At 37.4% G+C, this 23,131-nt stretch overlaps 1 protein-coding gene across 40 annotated transcripts in view; it reads right to left on the minus strand.

The window, feature by feature from the left end:
- The window catches only part of PTPRD (protein tyrosine phosphatase receptor type D), a 1,705,510-nt gene that overhangs the window by 1,077,575 nt on the left and 604,804 nt on the right, over positions 1–23,131 (minus strand). For all 40 annotated transcript variants that reach the window (XR_012159111.1, XM_073345355.1, XM_073345353.1 and 37 more), the window contains one exon: positions 21,236–21,279. The gene's annotated coding sequence lies outside the window, so the exon portion shown is untranslated. The remainder of the gene's footprint in view (positions 1–21,235; positions 21,280–23,131) is intronic.

Below are 23,131 nucleotides of genomic sequence, written 5' to 3' on the forward strand. Positions count from 1 at the left end.
CTATATGCTGTTCTAAACAGCACCATCTGGCAATGTCCCCTTAAGAGCCATTACGCTGCTGACAAATGACAAAGACAAGTGCCCCTGGGACACATCCTTACACCAGAAGAGGCTGGGATAGAGTTGCGTATGCTGGCTCTTTGCCAGCTAAGAGTTGTCCTTGACCAGGGGAATCCTCAGCTGCCCATTTAGAGCAGGGTTATGACCCCTTTGCATTGCTCCACTTACATGAAGGGAACATACTGGATCAGAGGATTTGGGCTTCTATCTGTGCCATAGGACTTCCCTGGCAAGGAATGAAGCCCCAAACTAGGCTAACTGCTTTTAATCATTCCATGTTGATACTGTTTGTAAGTCCAATAGTGGGGAGCTGTAGAGGTAACTCTCATGAAGCACCGCTACAAGGTTTTTCTGGTACCAAACAAAACATCAGAGGGAAATGAAATACTGGAGTATGAGGTGGGAAATTAAGTTACAAAATCTAGGGAACCCCCCCCTCAAAATAGTTTCTAAACTTCAACCTGCAAATGAAAGGAAAAACCACAAACACACACGTTATGTAGACCAGTGGTTCTCAACCAGGGATACGTTTACCCCTAGGGATACGTAGAGGTCTTCCAGAGGGTACATCAACTCACCTAGATATTTGCCTAGTTTTATGTCAGGCTACATAAAAAGCATTAGTGAACTCAGTAAAAACTAAAATTTCATACATACAACAACTTGTTTATATTGCACTATAAGTACATAACAATCAATTTATTTTATAATTATATGGTAAATGATAATTTTTCAGTAATACTATGCTGTGCCAGTATTTTGTACTTTTATGTCTGATTTTTAAGCAAGTAGTTTTTAAGTGAGGTGAAACTTGGGAGTATGCAAGACAAATCGAACTCCTGAAAGGAGCACAGTAGTCTGGAAAGATGGAGAGCTACTGATCTAGACTGCTGTCGGCTATTCTGAATCACCTAATTGATTTAGCACAGCTAAGGCTTCCAGGTAGAAGTCTCCAGACCATTGAGAACCATTATGAAGCACTAGCTGTAGTCGATACTGTATTATGTATTAGTTGGGAGAAAATCTGATTTTCTCTTTTTCTTTGTGAAATGAACACTAAAAATAAATGTATACTGTAGCACAGCAGCTCAGTAGCACACTCTTACATGAGAATTTAGTATTCTTATTCCTGTGGTAACTGTTAGAAAATGTACTTGTACTACCCTATCAACATATTAAAAATCAAGGAAATCACAGACCATTCATACCAATTTCTGCTCACATACCTTATTATCCAGTCACGATACTCAGAAGCACTTACTGACTCACAAATTCCCTTCCTATTCCAAAAGACAAACACTCACAACTCCTCAAAGTCTCACCCAAACACACCAGCTTTAGTTAACATGATAACGGTGTAGAGCTGTGGAGCAGAAAAGACAATAGAGCTGTTAAAAATACCATATATTTTTCTAAGAAAATTTTTGAATAAAATGAGAAATGTTTCATTCAAAAATGTTCTGCTGTTTTTTTTCAGGTTTTTGATGAACAAACTTTTGCTTCACTGCTGCTAGGAAATCTAATATCACGTAGGCATTTCTAGTTGTTAAGGGGGTTTTCATGTTTACTGCACTGCAACAGATTCAGCCTGGCATAATTCAAAACAACTTCACACCACCTAAGCCATGGCTCGTGGAAAGACCTTTATTGCTTTTTTTTTTTCATTTGTTTCCTCCTCTGGTTGATTTTTTTTTAAACGATCCTTTCACTCTCCTATTCAAATTACGGGTAAAAAGTAAATTGAGATCAACAGATTATATGCACAGAGCAAAACAGGGATAGCTTTAGGCACTAATTGTGCTAACACTTATACAGATGTTTAAATGTACACACATGGGTAGTCCTATCGACTTCAATCGTGTGTAAAATGTATGTAAGTGTCTGAAGAATCAAATTAGAAGAATCAAATGCTGTACTTATTTTGAAGTGTTTTTCTGTATTTATCCATTTAAAGCTCCATTAAAGTGGCAGTATTTGTCTACTAAATTATGTATTCAGTTATTATTATTTGTTTCTGGGAGTGCCCACTATGTGTTAGACATTTTCCAGACATAAAAGACGGCACTGTCCCAGCCATGAAGAGTTTTATGCAGCTAAGTTGCTACCATGTTGACTGAACATCTAAAGGCCCTGATTCTGCAAAAAGATCCATGCAAGTGGACCCTTATGTCTGCATGAAGTCCCACTGCAGTAAACTATCCAGGACTGCAGCCTAAAACATGGATACATACCTACAATTGCTTAAAGGATGCAAGCAGGACAGAGGTATTATTTAGGGGACTTCAGGTGTGTATAACTAGAAATTTTAGGGGAAATGGGAGGAAGGGAAAAAAGACAATTTAGGCTGAATATTATGGAATAGTCTTCCAAGAGACAGGAAACCCCATTGCATGAGTTATTAAAAGAAGTCAGGACAAAGCAGTAGAAAAATATGCTGTAGGAAACAATCCTGGACTAGCAAGAGGGTGGGTTAGATGACCAAGAGGTTTTATTTATTTATTTATTCCCCCCTCCATCTAATGTCTATTCTGTGATTCCCTAATTTTTATTGCTCACTTATTTTAAATTTGTGTATCTCAGGATTTAGAATGTTCTCAAGGAAATGCCAGATCTGTCATTGCACAGCAATGAAACATCTAATTGTACTCTAGGGAATAAGCCTGCATTTGGAGGGAGATGGACCAGATGATCTCATAGATTTTTTCCTATATCCAACTTCTATGATTTTATGGGTAAAACTCAGGAGTCTAATCTGGTGTCATTTATAGTTTCTTCCTACCCACTCAGAAGTAAATTCCACTACTCTACATTAATTTATATTCACTTGGACATGCACCCATATGAAACTTCTCAGGGGCTGGAAGAAAAGGATGCAACATGGAATAACTATATGGTGAGTGTAGCCTGTAAAATAGATCACCTCATCTTTCACGCCCTTCTCTTAGTTACTTTCTGTCTAAACCCTTTATCTTATACCCCTTGGGGAAATAAATTGCACCCACTTAATTGAACTCAGGTGGCTAAATTCAGTGGTGATATGTTTTGAAGTGTCAGTTTTATGTTGATAAGTGGGTGTGAGTATGGGGGAGTCAGCATCTAAATTAGTATAATTTACACATTGACATGTTTGGAAGAAGGTTCGAATTATATTTCTTAAGCCTCCCACTCACCTTTGAATTTGGCTCTATGCATGGTCCCATGTATCTGTATTTTACACCATTACTAGCAGCATAGTGTCCTGCAAACAGTAAGGTACTTATGAGAAAATACTCTCTTATTTAGAAAGAGGTAAAGGCACAAACCAGGAAACTACATATTAATCTGCATAATGGTAGCTGTGAGGAAAATGTTTAGAAACATTCTAAAACCCTTGGACAACACCTGGAAAAGCACAGTTTGATTTAGGACAGCTATTCAGGCAGGGGAGTTCATGCTTTATTGAACAAGTTATTTGAAAATATTTCTGCTATGACAGGTAAGAGAAATTCAGTAGATTCAGTAAACTAATTTACTCAATATGCATGTGACAAGGTTCATTGACAGAGATGAATGGCTAATATAAAGAGTGATGGATGGCGGCTGATGTCCAGGGACATTCCGCGTCCTAGGGGACAGCACACAAAAAAATCTAACTATCTAAAGATTACCCAACACATGATGCTGTGGTTTCTATTCCATTCTATTCAGATTCTTATCCTACTCTCATCACTGAGCATATTAAGAGTGCAAATACATTTCTGGACAAAGATTCCTTAATAAGGTGGTCTGAGATATAGTCGGAGTCCTCCCTCGTCTAAAAGACATAAAAAACAACAACCCGCGCACACAACAGAGCTAAATGAAAGTCAATCCACCATTTCATAAGTAGCTACCATAATGAATACAGTGGAGGTGTATACGTGATTCATATTTGTTGAATTCAGCTATCACTTGTATCTTATCAAGTGATGAGACTGTAAGCCAGGGTGGATAAAAATCAATGATTTTTTTTTAAAAAATCAGATTTTTTTATTTAAATCAGATTTTTTTGATAAAATGTTTTTTGAGGAATAATCTATCTAAAGATAGTTTTAATTAAGATACATTATAGCTCAAAGACATCTCATCATGGAATAGGGATATATTCTAATTCTATAGTATGAGACAATATATTCATGTAATGTTTAAGAAAAGTTTTGTAAATGAATTCCAAGAGTTCATGGTTTAGGGACCCAATCTTATGGGGTTCCTGGGGCTTCTATATAGATTATTTAGGTTAATCTTTCTAGCTACCCAATGGGACTCAGTGCTCAGTCTAGAAGATACCATCAGAGATGCTTAGTTTTGCAGTTCTCAAACTGTGGATGTGTGTCTCCAGAGAGAACATGCTTGTTAACAGCAAAAATGTTTTAAAATAAATATATAGAGGTGAAAAATAACAGACCTCAACCCTACTACTGTCCCTCTGTAAATTTGTGTACACAGAGTCAGTCCCTTACCTCTCTCTAAAAGTGCAAAGTTTCAAAAAGTTCAATGAATAGAAGATTGTTGGGGGCAGAATACATATGGACAAGGAGAAGAAGTCTGGAGACAAATATGAGAAAGGAGGGGCAGGCAGTAGAAACAAAAGTGGAACTGTTTGAGCAGCATATTCCAGAAGTCTTGAGGTCTTTCTGAGTATAGCCTTCATTGATTTGAGATCTACCATACGATTCTCTCACTAGAATGGAAAACCTATAACAGCAGCAGGCCATAAAAGAGACCCAATTTGGGAATATTTTAATGAAGTTCCTCTACCTGGGGGTAAGACAGGCATGAATGCAAAATGTAAATACTGCAAAAAAGAAATGCAAAGCCTGGTTGCCCAAATGAAACAACAGCATGAGAAGTCCTCCTTCTCAGGAGAAGGTGCATTGGAGATGATGAAAGGACCATGTCTGAACATGCAGAATCTTGAGGTTGGTAAACTTTTTTATTTCATACTTCCTTCTTAAGGACTGCCTGTCTTCCTTCTGGACTATTCTTGAATTCTCATGTTTGAGCAAAACATATAGTTGTTACTCCATGGTATTATCTTTTTAGATGCAGTTGTGATAAAAAAATAAATAGCTGAAATAGGCAGATTTTCCTTTTATAATTTTACCTTTAAAGGAGTACTGAGTGTCAGTGAATGCAATGAGTAATACTAAATGAGCAGTGTGGTAATAATAATTAAATAACTGCATTGACTTATTTTGTTTAGGAGAATCCACCCTCAACATACAGGATTCTGAAGATTATCCACCTTCAAGAGCACCATCATTTTCTATAGTTTCACAGTTATCTGCCAATGATAGTGTTTCCATCACATCATGCATGTCACATAGCCACAATATACCACCTGTGGCAAAAAGAAAAAAAATCTCCATCATCCAGAAACAGCCATAGATAAGTTTGTGATAAGAACCAGCAGATTACAAAAAGAGGTAATTGATGAAAAAATTGCCAGGTTTGTTTAAGCAAACAACTCTCCTTTCTGTATGATTGAGAACCCACACTTCATTAACATTGTTCAGTCATTAAGACCAGGATACAGTCCACCCAACAGAGCAGATGTCACAGGCAAATTGCTGGATAAAGTGTATGAAAGACAAATTGAGCAGTGTGCAAATGGTCTAGAGGGTGAAATTGTTAACCTGAGTCTTGATGGGTGGAGCATTGTCCACAATGATCCTGTTCTATGTGCTTGTGTGACAACAGAAGAAGGGGATATCTTCCTTACAGAAACAACTGATACATCAGGAAACACACACACAGCAGAATACTTACAAGAAGTAGCAGTAAAAGCTATAATAAACTGTGAAAAAAAATTCAAATGTCTAGTACGCAGCTTTATCACAGACAATGCTGCAAATGTATCCAAGATGAGAAGAAATTATTTAGAAGAGAGTGAAGAGCGTCCCAAGCTAATAACATACGGTTGCAATGCTCATTTGATGAACCTCCTAGCCAAAGACTTCAATGTTCCAGAAATAAAGGCAAATGTTGTTGAAATTGCAAAATACTTCCATAACAACCACTTTGCAGCAGCTGCTCTGGAAAAAAAGTAGGAGGAAACAAGTTAACTCCCACAAGACATGCAATGGAACTCAGCAGTGGATTGGTTTGATCACTATATCAAGAACTGGCCTAATCTGATGACAGTTTGTGAACAAAACCATGAAAAAAAATAGATGGCCCTGTCACAGCCAAAGTTCTCAACATTGGGCTTAAGAGAAATGTTGAACACATGCTGAGTACGCTGAATCCTATTTCTGTAGCCTTGAACAAAACACAGGGAAATAGCTGTTTCATTGCTGACACTGGTGAAATTTGGAAGGAACTGAGTGAGATCTTAAAAACAGAAATATGCAATGACAGAGTTAATGCAAAATTACAAGCATTAAAAAAACAAACAGGAGAAGCACTATTTCCAGCTCTTTTTCTTGCAAATATTCTTAATACTCGGTACCAGGGTCAAACCTTAACTGCTGAAGAAGAGGAGTTGGCTATGAGATAGACATCCAGCAATCATTCCTCCATAATGCCAACTATAATAAACTTCAGAGCTAAGGGTGAACTATTCAAGAAATATATGTTTGCGGATGATGTTTTAAAGAAAGTCACACCAGTGAACTGGTGGAAGTCACTTAAGCACTTGGATTCAGAGACTATTGAAGTGATAATCTCACTTTTAACAGCAGTAGCTTCTTCTGCCGGTGTAGAAAGAATATTTCTTCCTTTGGACTAATTCATTCCAAATTGAGATATCCTTTGGAAGCAGAAAAAGCAGGAAAGCTTGTTTTTCTTTTCCAGATTATGAGCAAACAGGAAAATGAAGGTGAAGACGACTGAGCTGCAGAAGCCAATATTTTAAGTTTCTCATGTTGACCTGGCTGACATAGTTGATTTATTTATTTATTTTAAAATTTCATTTAACTACTTTAGTTAAAAACAATTTTAACAAAAACAAACCTGATTTTAAAAAACTTGAATGTTTAACTATATTCAAAAATTCATATGCTTGTTTTGTTAAAATATTATATGTTTGCTGTTGAAGTAAAAAAATCCAGAATACATAATGTTGTTGTTTTAGTTAAATACAACAATTTAAATGTCTGTCTGGTGATACTCTCCTCCTAATACAGCATGACAAGAAAGTCATCCAAATATTAATGATTAACCTGTTGAATTGGAGATAGCTCACCTCCCAATGACTTCATAAATATCTGCTTCAGTTACCTTTGGTGAATGAAATAACCAAACGATCATTCATTTTGTGATATAGCTGTAAAACAAATCTGAAAAGCTTTAAAAATAAATCACTTTAAAAATGTATCATGTGTACCTTCTAAAAATGAAACCTACATCTATCTCTGAGTTGTGAAGAATATGTATTAAGGTTATAACAACCAACAAGAATGCACCTTTATGTAGAAATCCATGATTAAATCGAGTCTTCCTGACTAGTGATTTAAATCAAATTCACCCTGCTGTAAGATCTTTGAGGCAAGGACTATATTGTCTCTGGGCTTCTCTACACAGGGCGGGGGACATACCAGAAAGTTAATTTGAAATAGTTAAAGGTGTAATTTTAAAATAGATTAGTTAAACCATATTAATCCCCAGTATGAACACCCTCATTCAGGATTAAGTGGTCTTAATTCGGATGAATTAAGGCCATTTTAATTCTGAATAACTACATCTACATATGGGTATAATGCAGTTTAACTAATCCATTTTAAAATTACATCTTTAGTTAGTTCAGATTAATCTTCCAGGATGTCTTATGTAGACAAACTCTTTACATATTTCTCTAGATTTTAGCATGCTTTTGAACACTGTATAAATAATAAAACACCATCAGAACCATCACCATCACAAGGTAGACTTGTATACTATGGAGGTACTGACAGCATCTTCATAATTCAGGCTGCCTTTGGATTTACATATATAGCGGGAATAAAATGTCTGTGTCTTTTTAAATTGTAAACCCTTGAGGGCATTGATTATCTCTTTTCTATATTTGAACAGCACCCAGAATACTGGGGCAGGGCCTTTGGACATTACCATAATATAAATAATAGTAATGTGCCTCTATTTAAACAGTAAATATTGAATTTAGTCTGTAAATTTGACACAATAACTCTTCAGAAGATTATTAACATTTCCATGTAGATGTAAAAGAAAAAAATGTATTTTTTTTTGGTAGAGGAAAAGCTTTAAAAGTCTCCCTTTGAAATGGTCATGACAGTCTCATTATTTTTTGTTTTGTTTTTGAGGACACCCATCTAATCCATCACAATCCAAAACTAACCAACTTTAACAATTTTCACTGAGTTTAAAAAATATAAGCTTTTCTTTTTCTCAGCATTTGAACAATCCCCTTCAGTGCAGGAATCTGGCTTTACCATCATTGTGCTTGTGCATGACAATCAGAAAGTCAAAATGACTGTTTTGATATAGTTTCACTCTGTACATTGAGTTGAAATTATATAAAACAAACACGATGCATGTCTGGTGAAGAGTAAATTTGATTTTAAACCTTTTTTTTATAAAAAACATAAGATATTTCTAGTAATTCAGGTGAGAGGTTTTCATTTTTCAATACAACTGAGTATCTTGACAGTCCTTGACAAACCCTACTCTGTTGGTTTCACAATCCAGACACAGACAGACATTTTAGTCCTGTTTTAAGTGTAAATCTAAAGGTAACCTTAAAGTTGCTCTCAGTCCCTCCATATTATCCAAGTCTACCTTGTGATGGTGATGGATATGATGTTGTTTTATTATTTGTAGTGTGTAAAAGCATGCCAAACACCAGTACTCTTAGAGGGCGGTTTACCTCCAAGAGTCCTAGGACAAAGGAAAGTAAAGAGACTTTACTGTCAAACAAACTAACTTCATCCATTGGGCATGCTGATTAGGGATCCCGAGTTACCTTGCCTCTGAATATTTAATGTATAATAAATGACCTTCATGTAAGGAGCTAACCAAAACTTACTGTTTGTACAACACTTTATGACATAGTGACTATTATATAAGAAACTGTCCATCTATCTACATTTTGGAAAACAAATGAATTTAACATAGACAAAATTAAAGCAAAGATGTGCCTATTTATTTTTCTTTATATTGTATTTCATTTATCTACTACTAATTCAAACAACCTGGTTAATTTATGCAGTGAATTGAGGAAATCACTGTGAAGCCAGGAAAGTGAAGAGAACCAAAAAAAACCCAGAAAAAATATTTATAATTCACATTAAGCTATTATATTCAATTATTACATTCCTATTACATCTGTAATATACGCCATGTTCAGCTCTTTGTACCTGATGCAGTGCTGAGTACAAAACTTTTAGGGGATCAGTCACAGACTGCTAGAACAAAGAACAGAAATTTTTGGGTGTGTAAAATCTTCCTGAAATATCTGATCACTTTTACATAGAGATGAAAAAGTTTTTAGCAGACATTAATGTTGCTGCTTCTGACTGTCAGTGCATCCAAGAATATCTAGAACCCTTGGTCATACAGTTTGTTATACATGTTAATAAATAAACGATCTCAAGACTCCATATTTCACAGCCAAGACCACAGGGAACCCGTAGAGGTAAGTGTTGATTGAATCTTTGCTACACAGCTTGAAGATATTTCTATGCTGCCCAAAGTGCCTGGTTTTATAATCTAAGTATATGTAAATCTCTGTTATGCTAATAGTGAGCTCTGGAGCTATAGCAGTTAATTTAAGATGCTTATTCTGAATAGTAATGAAGTTAAGGCTTCTGAAAATCTATACAGGAGGTTCTGAAACAACCTAAAGGGAACAAACATAAGCAATTGATTATTGTTATTATTATTTAAGATTACATGCCTCCAGTCTTGCAAGAAGTGGCATTTCTCTGCAGAACTAATCAGCTTTAGTCCCAGCTTCAGCAAAGCACTTAAGCTTCTGCTCTCATTCCTTCACAAAGTGCCTTGCCCCCTACTCCCTAAGAGCCTATCCACCTACCCACAAACAAAAGACACAAAAACTAACAGCAACAATAAGTTTCAGTGCATCAGAACCAGGAAGCCTGTCAAATAGTCAGTCAGGCCACTGGATAATCGAGGGGTTAAAGAAGCACTCGAGGAAGACAAGGCAGTTGCAGAGAAGTTAAATGAATTTTTTTTATTGGTCTTCACTGAAGAGGATGTGAGAAAGGTCCCCAAACCTGAGACACACCTGTCCCTGACTGAGATGTCAATAGAAGTGGTTTTGGGAAAATATGATAAATTAAACAGTAATAAGTTACCGGGTCCAGATAGTAGTCACCCAAGAGTTCTGTAGGAATTCAGACATGAAATTGCAGAATTACTAATTGTGCTGTGTAACCTGTTGCTTAAATCAGCCTCTCTGCAGATCACTGGAGGATCGCTAATGTAATGGTGATTTTTAAAAAAAGGTTTGGCGGCAATCCCAGCAATTACAAGCCAGTAAGCCCAAGTGGGTAGAGGTGGGGTCTTTTATTACTCTTTCATGGTAGTATTGCACTGATGGACTCCCTTAGGAGTCCTATTCAGCCCTCTTTGGGCAGAAAGAGTGGTACAGAGTCCTGGAAGGAGAGGCTGTACGTTAGATGGAGTAGAAAGAAAGGTGCTGATTAGGGTTGCCACCTTCGAGGTACAAAAAACCCAAGTCAGGGATGATTCTGAGCCCATAAAACTGGAGCGCTGGCAGTGTGTATCAAGCACCCTTAGAGATTTCCTGGGACAGCTACCTCAGAAAAGGGATGATCTTGGGAAAATGTGGATGGGTGACAACCCTAGTGTTGGAGAAATCCTCTCTTAAAGGAATCCAGACAGATGTGTATTTTTTTTAAAAGAACAAGATGGATCATTGATTCCCATAAATTAGAAACTTTCAAAAATATCGGAGGTTCTAAAATACCAAGGTTTTTACGGTTTGTTCTGTTTTTAAAGATGTACTTAACATACACTGTGTTTATCTTAAATCCTCAGCTGCAGTACAAAATGTTACATGAAACAAACATTGTAAATAAGCAAAGCAGGGTGCCTTGACACAGCACACGCACATCTTAATGTCTAAACGTGCAGGAGTCTCTGCAGTGCTCCCCATTTTGTCACTCATTTTAGTCCCCAAATTCCCTAAGTTCCTTACAAATTTATGCCTAGCAAAGAAACAGAAAAGTAGAATCTGACAGAATAAAAGCTTTTCAGCAACTTGTAGGGGAAACCAAAATGATTTCAGGTTTCCCTTCCCATACTTTAGAATACATTTTCCCATTTAAAAAAATGGAAATTTCAGCTCATTCTGAGTACTTAGAGTAAATTATTTTTAAAAGACAATATTTTATCTTTTGAAATGATTACAGGATTATGGGGGCAGCTACAATAAGCTCTCACTTTCACTATCTAACAACAACATTGAAAGAAAAGATATTGGAAAAATGTGCCATAACTGTTTATTCTGTTTTATTCAATAATTTTTTTTTAAGAAACAGTCACAGGCAATACTTTTTGACTTCTCCAAGTGTATCCTTATTTCATTTATATAGCTTGCTTTTTTTTTTTTACTTAAACAAAATTATAATTGTCTTAAGCTTTGCAGCCACTTGTTTCCCAAAAATAAATTCGTAGAGGGTATTATAATGACACATATAAAAAGGGTTTAATTTCCTAAAGCTATTAAAAAGCTCTCTCTAGAAAAAAAAATGTGTTTGAAGATCAAATGAAAGACAATATCTGAATAACACTAATCCCAAGGAGAATTCATGGCACCTGCCAGGCACTGTAAATGTTTTATACATGTTGTCTTTTGCAAAGTCAACTGCAAACATCATAAGGACTTTTGTAAATATGTCTCTTTGTTTGAGTAGAAATATTGAACTTCCCCCCATTATGATTATAAACTAGAGACGATTATTTTAGATTTAAAAAAAAAAAAAACTATTTGACTAATAACCTCTCTCTTCTGTCCTGGGATCAAGTTTCAAATTGCACATAGATTTTAAGTGTTTGAAAATCTTTTTTTTAACAGTACAAAGGGTTACAAAAATGCCTACATGGAACTTATTTGTAGGTAAACACATAAGAAAGCTAAATTGGAAAATTAGGAATCACTTGAAGTCTGATTCACAATATCTGAGTAAACTGAGGAGGCTCTGTATGGCAGCGGAGAACTGTGGCATTACTTATTATAAGAAGGAGACTCATGATTTCGTATTGGAAAAAGTAGAATATTTGTTTCTTTGGGAGAGACACAATGCCACATACTGTATGTCTATAATTCTTTAGTGATTAAAATAACTGGATTTTAAAATGTAGTAATCGGTAATAATTTTCAAACTATATCAAATTAATTTGACCTGATCAATTCAAATTTCACTGTTTTAATTAAGTATAATCTTTACTAGCTGATATTTTAAAAGAACTGAAAACTAAATTAAACAAAACAAAAACAAAAAAACAGGAAAAATACCTACACACATAACATGTGAAAGTTGTGTGATGTACAAAATTAAAAGAAATTTATGATACTTCAAAGGGATACTGTCGTATTAAAATATCTGAAACAATTTTTGTCACCTATATTACAATTAATACAGTAACTCATTTTATAATATAGTATTTTAATAATGAAAGAAGTTTAAAATCAAATTGACTTTTTAACCTTTAGAGCTTACTTTTGTACTTACTTCAGTTTGGACAACAGTAATAAGCTCCTCAGTTTCACTTGGGTTTATAATCAGTTTCTAATGAATTTCCCTTTCTGTTTGTTGTGAACAAGAAGCATGCCATGGTATGAACTTGCAAACATAGCATGGAAAAGTTTTAAGCCAGACAAAACGGTTTCCATTTAATTTCTCCCCCACCTCCCATATTTCATGAGAACATTCAAACATTCTTTTCATTTATATATGTTCACATGGGTATTAATAACAACATAGGAAAAGCAGGGCTTAGTTCACCATTGTGTTACCTGGTGTGGTCCTGATGTAACTCCATTGACTGCAGCACAGTTTGAACAATGTAAATTGGAGTAACTATGGTGAATCAGGCCCAAGAGTGATTAGCTGCACCATCATCATCAATTTATGTATTTATCTGTGTATGGATCGATTGACTGTGTAAGTAATTGTGTGGTACAACAAGACAGCAAATTCCTAATAAGAAGTTGCAAAACAGCAGCAGCATATTTTTTCTCAGGGGGGCTATTTTCAAACTCTGACCGTAACTGCTGATCGAGAGAGAAAACAAGAACCATTTTATCATAGTTTTTACCTACATTCAACATCACACAAAATAAACTCGCGTTACATTTTCCTCATATGGCAACCGTTTTACTTTCTCTTAGTATATTTAGTAATTTTACAGTCAAAACTGGCTACCATTTTGGTTGCAATTTTCATGTTATTACACATTACTCTGGCCACATTCCTAAAGCTCAAAAGTGTCTTACACATTCTTGTTTATAATATTGAATGTATAATTAAATAATCAAGTAATTAATTCGTAAATATAAAAGCACTGCAAAAACACAGGAAATTAAAAAAACACTATGAGATAGGACTCTTGGCTTCATTCCATGACTTCCAGTACAGTTTGTTTAAAATGAAGGCCCGCGGAGGTGGAGAGAAGAGAGAAAACAACAACAACCACCACTAAGCCCCAAGAATGTACTAAAGCACTGATTTTTCTCCAAGGACAATATGATCATTACAATTATTAGATGAAAGCAGCCCTTTGAATAAGTATAAGACATTTATTCAATTGGTATATTACATGACACACAAATTCTTGTTACTGTTTTCAATAAAGAATTTAGCAGCATCTGATGTACTTTCTAGGAGATGCCCTCAAACTGGACTCACCCTCGATGCAGTATACCTTTCTGAAGCAACAAAGGCCTACTGGAGTTTTCATTCTCCAGGGAAAGCAGTTGACTGGGATTTTTCCTAAGCAAGCAAAGCTTTATTCTTTATTGGATGATATTTAGGATCCCTTTCAATCATGCTACAGATGATATATGTTGAATCATCATCTCTTCTGCCCCAACAACATCCCACCTCCTGGTCAGCACTGCCTACTTTTGGAGAAGTGCTAACTGGCTGTAGGACTGATATTAGGGGAAGGTTACAGACATCTTGTGCTGCTACAACCTCTTGACAGGCTAACTGATGTCACCAGGACTCTGACATCATTATCTATGTCAGCACAAGCCAGAACAGACCAATAAGTGAGTTTGGCCCATGATGTATGTTCTGAAACTGAGATCACAATCTACAGTCATAGGAACTGTATAATAAAGAACTTGACAACTTTTGGTTGAACTATTGGGTAGGATGCCTGAACTCTTCAATTCATCTAACTTTACAAACAGTCTGGTTCATGCTGTGAAACTAAAAGCTCTTATGTTGTCCCACATTGTTTCTTGTACTGTTCCATTTGAAGATTACATGCAGGGAATATATGTATATAAATATATTTCATAATATAAACTTTGATTATTTTATTGCTTCACTTTTATTTATTTATTTATTTGCTTCAGCATTTGCTATAATAAAGTTTTGTGCTGGCTGGCCTGAAGTTGTCTGTATACGTAATTGTAACAGGCACCACTCACAACCGCGGCACCTCTTGCTGGCCGTCCTGGGAATTAGCTCTCGGCCCTTCCAGTCTGCCTTCAGCCAGTGGTGTCATGCCTGCAGTCACTGCTGTCTTCACTCTTTGGACCCGTGTCTCCCCCCGGACCACAGCTTCCTCTTCTGGACACAGCCCTCTGGCTGGGCCCCCACTCCAGTATCTCCCCCTTTCTGGGGGGATCGATAGTCCTTAGTCCTGCCACTTGCCTCAGCGGCCAACTGCAGTTCCAGGTCCAGCCCCTAGCCTCAGGGGCAAACTGCAGTCTGGATACCGGCCACTCTCCTCATTGGCAAGTGGGGTACAAGATGGGGGTGGGAACCAGGCCCACCTGCTACTCTGGGTCCTAACCCAGGTACCCTATAGTCGACAGCCACTTACTGCCCTCCTCCCACCTACTGCTTATTTTCCCTGGGCTACTTCCCCTGTATCTCCAGCACCCTCTCAGGCAGCAGTCAGCCAGCAGCTCACTCTCGCACTCTGCTGCCCCTACCCAGCACTGCTCTATTTATGGTGCTTTTTCAGACAGCCAGACCTCCTCCCTTGTCTTCTAGGAAGAGACTCTCTTCTGCTCTGCTGAGCAGCCCTTTATATATGGCCCTCACCGGCCCTGATTGGCTGCTCCAGGTAGCCTTCCCCCTATTGGTGGGCTCAGTAAGCCCTTTCCTGATTAGTGGGTTCTGTGCAGCCTCCCTGACACTGCTTTTAACCCCTTCTTCTCCCTGTGTGGGGCAGCTGCCCCACAACAGTCATTCCGATGTCTCCTCCTGAATTTGTCCCTGATAGAACCACTCAGCTTCAATTTGCAATTATGTAGCCCAGAAACAACTGTTCAGGAGCCATATTATAATACATACACAGTATCCTATGGACAGCATATCAGTTTATACGACAAACTGAATTATAGCTGTAATCACCAGTACTAGTATGGTTAAAGTCTGTTAATATTTCTGTCATAAAAATAAAGGGAAGGGTAAACCCCTTTAAAATCCCTCCTGGCCAGAGGAAAAATCCTCTCACCTGTAAAGGGTTAAGAAGCTAAAGGTAACCTCACTGGCACCTGACCAAAATGACCAATGAGGAGACAAGATACTTTCAAAAGCTGGGAGGAGGGAGAAAAACAAAGGGTCTGGGTCTGTCTGTGTGATGCTTTTGCCGAGGACAGAACAGGAATGGAGTCTTAGAACTTAGTAAGTAATCTAGCTAGAGATGCATTAGATTATGATTTCTTTAAATGGCTGAGAAAATAGCTGTGCTGAATAGAATGAATATTCCTGTCTGTGTGTCTTTTTTGTAACTTAAAGTTTTGCCTAGAGGGATTCTCTATGTTTTGAATCTAATTACCCTGTAAGGTATTTACCATCCTGATTTTACAGAGGTGATTCTTGTTTTTTCTTCTATTAGAAGTCTTCTTGTAAGGAAACTGAATGCTTTTTCATTGTTCTAAGATCTAAGGGTTTGGGTCTGTGGTCACCTATGCAAATTGGTGAGGATTTTTACCAAACCTTCCCCAGGAAGTGGGGTGCAAGGGTTGGGAGGATTTTTGGGGGAAAGATGTTTCCAAACAACGTTTTCTCAGGAACCCAGATAAAGTTTGGTGGTGGCAGTGGAAGTCCAAGGGCAAAGGGTAAAATAGTTTGTACCTTGGGGAAGTTTTAACCTAAGCTGGCAAAAATAAGCTTAGGAGGTTTTCATTCAGGTCCCCACATCTGTACCCTAGAGTTCAGAGTGGGGAAGGAACCTTGACAATTTCCATTCCATTTTCAAGGTTTATAATTTGGCTGTAAAAATAAGCTTCAGGCTGATGCACACAAACTCTCAATTCTACCTGGGAGTAATTTTTTAACCATATTTTATTTTAAATTAATTTGGCCATTTAAAAATTACAGGTTTGGGGATTTTTCTTTTCTTTTTCCTTTCATTCCCTTTTCATTTAATTCTTTTCATTACCATGTATCAGTCCATCATATTTATAGAGTTCTGATCACCATTGTATGTTTTGTAATATGTCCTTATCTCATAATCCACTCTTTTTACACAATACTTATTAGATATAAGCGGCAACAGTGCTTTTTGGAGTGTTGTGTAAGAACATCTAATGGATCTGAATGCTAATGCTTACAATGGATCCCTAGGCCAACAGGGAATGGCAATTCCTTGCAGTACTCTCAAGTTGCTTCAGCTGATTCAGGAGGAGCATTTTAGGGATCGGGTGGGAGCTCCATTCAAGGATGGGTTATAGCCAATGTGGGGCTTTTTTGTGGTGTGGATGGTAAGATCAGCCAGGAAAATCCTACAGGACCTCACACTAAAATAATATACCATGGTATAATTGTCTTATTATTAATTATGATTGTTATTATTATTTCATTATTAATGCTGAAGCAATCTATTTCTTTGAGTGTCAATTATTTTCAAATGATAGCTGAAAAAAAAGACGCAAGCAATTCATAAGCAAATACTTGGCAGTGGCAATTCCTCATGGCTTTGCCTACTCTAATTTGAGTCATACTCAGCATAAGCACTACTCTCTGCTGCACACTGCCCTTCAGTCCATGTTTGTGTCAGTTTTGCCTATCCACATTTTGCCACACTTGGGTGGGAGGGGTATGCATTTTCCTGTAAAATTTTATGATACATATGAAAGCCTTTTCATATCCAAAAGGGGCTCAATTTGTGTCTGTAAGATACAGCTCTGTGTTTGGGACAGTGCAGGAGGACATTGCCCTGTGGGAGCTCATGGTGGTTGCATGCCTCAAGCAGTAGCAATGACTCCTGGAGCTTCCAGTAGCATAAGGGGAGTGGAACTGCAAGGACCCCTTGTATGGCCGCTGGGGAGTAGCAGGGGTGATGATATATCTCTGCCGGTTTCTTAGGATAGGCTAGTGCCACCACTGGTGAAAACATCACTGTCTTGCGCTTGGGGTGGGAAGTATCAGGACTTCAGTTGTGCCCAGCCACAGAGGTGCAAGAGGGAGAGTTTCCCTTCTTTTTGCACTCAGTTTGGCAAGCATAATTTGTCCCAAAGGATGCTACATCTAATACTTTCTCATAAAGGAATAGATTATTACTGTTCTGACTAATAGTATCTATCACCTTAGACAGACAGACAGACACACAAGATATGGTGCAATTTCCACCACCTTTGAAGCAGGAACCTACCTAAACTTAATTACAAAATAATTGTAACATGATTTTAACCCACTCCCAGACAACAATGGTTAGGCAAACTTTTCCAGTGGTGTATATCATATTGCCTGTAGGAGTTTGGACAGAGATTGTGTTTCATAGCACCTGGGGTCCCTTTGTCTTAAGAGTCTCCTATCTCATAAAGCAAATATACAAAGTGAGGCCTCAATATTTGTGGTTTGACAGAGCAGCATGATATTAGTCTAAGGCCTGCTGCCTTTCAGTTCTCTTGTTCTGCTCTTCAATAAGAAAGCGTGAGGGGTGCCGGGGGGGCGGGGGTGAGGGACGGGGCAGCTCAAGGTCCTGTTCTCTCAAATTTGAATATTCTGTTGATGTCTTGTTTAAAAAAATTATCTTTGTTAAAGTTGGAAGCTCCCACTGTGGTTTAATTTTGTTAAGAGTTCTTTGGTTTTAAGTGCAATAATGGATGAGCATGATGAATTACACTGTCAATATAAAAGAAGACTGTATATCTGTTGTTAACATATTGTTTGGGTGTTTAACTCAGTGAAATAGCTTAGTGAGAGAAGTTGCTTAAACTAATATAATTTTGATTGGTTTAAAAAACTAATCTACCTTTTTTGTGAACCAAAATTCTTACTTATAAACGTTCCTGGTTCATACAAATGAGATACTGGCTGAAGCCTCTGTCAAAATGTAGTTACAGGTAGCATGCACACTAATGTCCATTGTGAATAGTAAGCAGTGGAACTCAGGGAATCTGCTGATTTGGTGAAGGTAGCACAGAAATAGTGATAGCTTTCTTGCTCCAGCTATCCTTTTTAAAGGAGAATTTGAGCTTCTGACAGGCTCAGGCCCAGGCCCAAGGTAAATCCTCCTGTTCATAATGAACACATGTTCCAGTTCTGAAAGCCCTTTGCATTTTACTGACTCCGTCCTTCAGACCCCAATGAACCTTAGCTGGCATGGTCAGATACCCTACGGGTCAGATACCTTACACCTGCACTGCTGCATTATCAGGGAAGAGACCAAACTGATCAAGATGGTGATTATTTATTTATATGACTGTATGCAATGGGGTTCTGGCTGTCAGAAACAAATGATTCATATGCCTGTCTATTGTTTATTGATGACTATTGCTGCTAGTTTTGTTGTTTCCTGGGTAATTCCTAGGCATTATTTCTATAAATGAATGAAATGTAAAACAATTCTAGCCAGTAGTTGGAATAAGTGATATGTATGTCTGTTGCATCGTGGTGTTTATATCAATAGAATAGGCCGTTAGGCATAACGCCTCCACATTTCCCTGTATTAAACCATTTTTCCCTCCTGCATTGACATAAATGATTCACCAGTGTTATTTTCACCAGCATAAAGTGGAGTGCATCAACACAGCATCTTTCTGAAGACAACGGTCATTTCAGAAGCTAACCAATCTCTTTTTGACATAAAAATGGTGGGACATCTAGCTCAGATTTTGGTCTTATAAATGCCATTACATTTTCAGAGCAATGACTTTATGGTATGCTTTTTCCTTTAGAACTTTACCCTTCCTTCATTGTGGATCCTATCTTTGATGCCTTTGGGATATGAATTTCTATGAATAAGGCTGATCCTCATTGTTTAATTGCCTTGGAACAAACAAGAAAATACCTCAGCAAATGTAGGATAGTCAAGGGACCTTAGAAAAAATACATTTAAGAGCCATGTTCTGAACTATTATATATTAGCATAGCTCCAAAATCAGTGGAGCTTTGCCAGCTGGCTCTTGGAGTGCACTGTAAATGTAACAAACTCTAGTGAATGCTCACAGAACACATCAAAGAGAGGCAATTGGACATCATTAACAATAGTGTTATAACAAGGATTTAAAGGCAGATTGTCAGCTGGTGTAAACTGGCATCGCTTCACTGACTGTAATCGTGCTCTGACAATTAACATGTGCTGAGGAACTGGCCCACAGTGTTTTAGTGGTAGTACCAGGCTCCGGGGTCCTCCTATATTAGGGAAAGGGCAGAATGAAAGGATGTCTGCTCCTGACCCTCTTCTAAGTGCCATGCACAGGGGACCCTCCTCCAAGACAGCTCCGCTACATCTAGCCTCCATACCATATTCAGTAAAACTGCACTTATTCGGCTATTTTGGGAACTTCTGCTCCCATGGAGACAGGGACTGGATTTTGGTCTAAAGTCCAAATACTGATTCCATCAAATCAATGGATCTATTGCAAAACCACCTTTACTTCATCATTTATATTTGAAGAGCTATTGTGATTTTAGGTTAATAATTCAGTCTTACTGCATGGTCGAATAAGAGAACTAGAATAATGACTAGCATCAGGTGCTGTGTTTTTATGTAATATCTCTGGAAAATCAATATTATTTATGTTGTATTGCATTTTATTTCATTCCCTACCAAATGCCATGCCAAAGCCCTGTCACAACAGAGATTTATGCCTCTATCCATTCACTTGCTCTCTGGCAGTTCTCAGATAACTGGCACATATTTCCTTGGGTATGTTCAACCCATAACGACATTTGAACAGTGGCAGTAAATGATATTCATTAGGGATGAAGAAAAATAAATATGCAAAAGGCACAACAAAATGCTAAGATGGAAGCAATATTTCAGTTTTAGACCTCATGAAGTCTAATGCGTGTGATATGAATCCTATATTACCATTTTCATTTACTGTATTAACAAGTCAGTTTTAGAAGTACAGTAGAGAGAATACAGTTATTGCACTCTGAAGTTGAAATTAAAAGGAGAAAAGCGTGGAAATTAACATGTAGAATCTACATGTAGATTACACAGAAGAATATGTAATTTGTGAGCACTCTTTTGGCTATAAAGCATATACACACACACACACACAAACATAATTGAAAAGGCAGCAATTACCACTGATGAGTGCATTTAACCACACCACTTTTTCATAATTCTCTGATGTTTTTTAGCTCATGTATCCTTTGGGTACTTTCTAGTGGGAAATTATTTTAAGGAACAATAGAAGTGAAGACTGCCTCTTTTTTCAGGCTTTTTAGGAGCTCTTGAGAAACTCTTATTTATTCTGGTAAGAGTTTCACATTTACTTTTACTCACTGAAAGCTTATTAATACTGGTGTCAGAGGTACCAATTTCAGCACTTCTTACTCAAAGCTCTCACTGAAGTCAAAGGGAGTTTTGCTTGAATAAGGAGGGTAGAAGCAAGTGCACAATTTAGCACACATGCTACTGTGGACTCAGTGGAGTGGCTTAATTTTTCAAATTCATGCACAAGTTACACTGAATTTAAACTCATAACAAGTCATTAAAATCTTAAAATCAATCACACTATCTAACCATTATAAAAATATGCTCAAATTTAAAGAACTGTTTAACTTACTCTTCTCCAAGGCACATCCTGTTGTTGTCTCTCAGGATAGAGTTCTAAAACAAAAAATTGAAAAAGAGCATTTTATATCACCACTATTTAAATTAATTACTGTATGAGATATTTTCTCTTTTTATTCAGAATCTTGTATGTGAAATAGCACTTGTTTTCTGCAACAGTCCTTTGAAAGAATGCTTGTTTATAACTATTTCAAAGGATTTATATAAAATTAGGTCATTTAATGAGAGCATCAGCAATGAAAATACACAAACATCAAAAGAGAAAAAAAAGTGCAACTCCTATTAATGTTACTAGTAGTAGCACATACAAATGGAAGATAAAATAGGCCCTTCTTACTTCACAATTTGGAGATGGTTGACATTAAAATGATTATTTTTCTTCTCATACCCATTCACGAAGAGCTAAGAGGTCTTACTGTAAATGCAATTCACAAACAAATTTTATTGTAAGAGTTTTGTGCTATAGCAGAGAAAAAATTTCCATACCACAATTTTCATAAACTAAGTAAATGTTCAATGCTGTTCATAGATTTGGAGTTTTAGAGTAAGTCTTAGGGGAGAAGGATTCATGGTCAGAATGCAAGTGAAAGAGTCCAGAATGCATGACAAATTGTGTTGACATGTGTTCTATTAATAAATATTATATATAAGTTATGACATGACTGAATATGCAATTTATCACAGTGTAGTACACTTGGAGTACATATAAGAAACAATTCATATAAATCCTAGTTTTTCTGATACAGGAAGTAACATCATAACTGTCATAAACAAAGTGGATGAAAACAAGGGGTTAAAATATACTAAATCTTTTCAACCTATGTTGACTATACAGGTAGCTGTGAATTCAATCATTTTGGAAAAGACACCAGGAAGCCTGCAGCGGTGCTTTCATGAGATCTTTGCTTTTTTTATAGGTTGCAAAGCTGCAGTTAGTCCTGTTCTTAAAACAAGTAATATACTTTGTCCAGCTATACCAAAAGGAGGATAGGAGATACTTGATATGGATTTAATCAGGCCGCAAATTTATTATTAAATTCCTGGAACTATCTGCCAGATAAAAGTGTACAGTTTATTTTTTAATTACCCGGGGGAAGAAGTGGGCTTCCAGGAGCTCCCCCTCTTTCTACATCTGGGTCCCTCCAGCAAATCCATTGCTGGGACCTTACCATCCATCCCCCATCGTAGGATAGGTAAGGTGGGCTTTCAGAAAGGGGGGTTGGCTCCCTGCTGTTCCAACCATAGGAGCCCCAAACCCCACACAATTCCATTCCTTCAGCACCTCCTTTTAAAAAGTCCTTTACCAAGCCATTTATCTGGTCACTGGATGCCTTCCCTATGGAGTACCTGCACTGGACATCCGCCACAAGGAGGCACCAGCAATTAGCTTGGTTGTGTTCCCCCCCTACTCCCTAGCCTGCTGAGTGGAGAAAGGGGTTTCCAACACCAGAGCTTGCACTTTTAAAGCCTTTCACCCTTACATACCAAAGGGGTGAGTCAGTGCTGCAAAGCTGACCAACATCACCTCTTTTGCAGCAGTTTCTGACCTTGTTTCCCCCCGACCCTTCCCCGCCATAAAGCACTACTGTCTTCCTCTGGCAAGCCTGGATAATGGCCACCTGGCTTTCAGTGCAGGGCCATCATCTCCCTACATAAACACACTTCCTTAGGAATTTTACAGAGTTTTGGATTTTTTTAAAATGCTTTTGCAGTTCACCTTTAAGTACAGTGACTTGATCTTGTCACTTGACATGTCAATGTCTCAAGCAGGGTTTGCTGATCAATATCTAATGGAAGACATGGAAAGAAGTACAGCATGTTCTGCATTAATTCTGGAACTACATTTGTAGGGGGAGAGGTATTTGAAATGAATGATAATTCTAGCAAC

The sequence above is a fragment of the Lepidochelys kempii genome, chromosome 5 (genome assembly GCF_965140265.1).
Source record: "Lepidochelys kempii isolate rLepKem1 chromosome 5, rLepKem1.hap2, whole genome shotgun sequence".
NCBI lineage: Eukaryota > Metazoa > Chordata > Testudines > Cheloniidae > Lepidochelys > Lepidochelys kempii.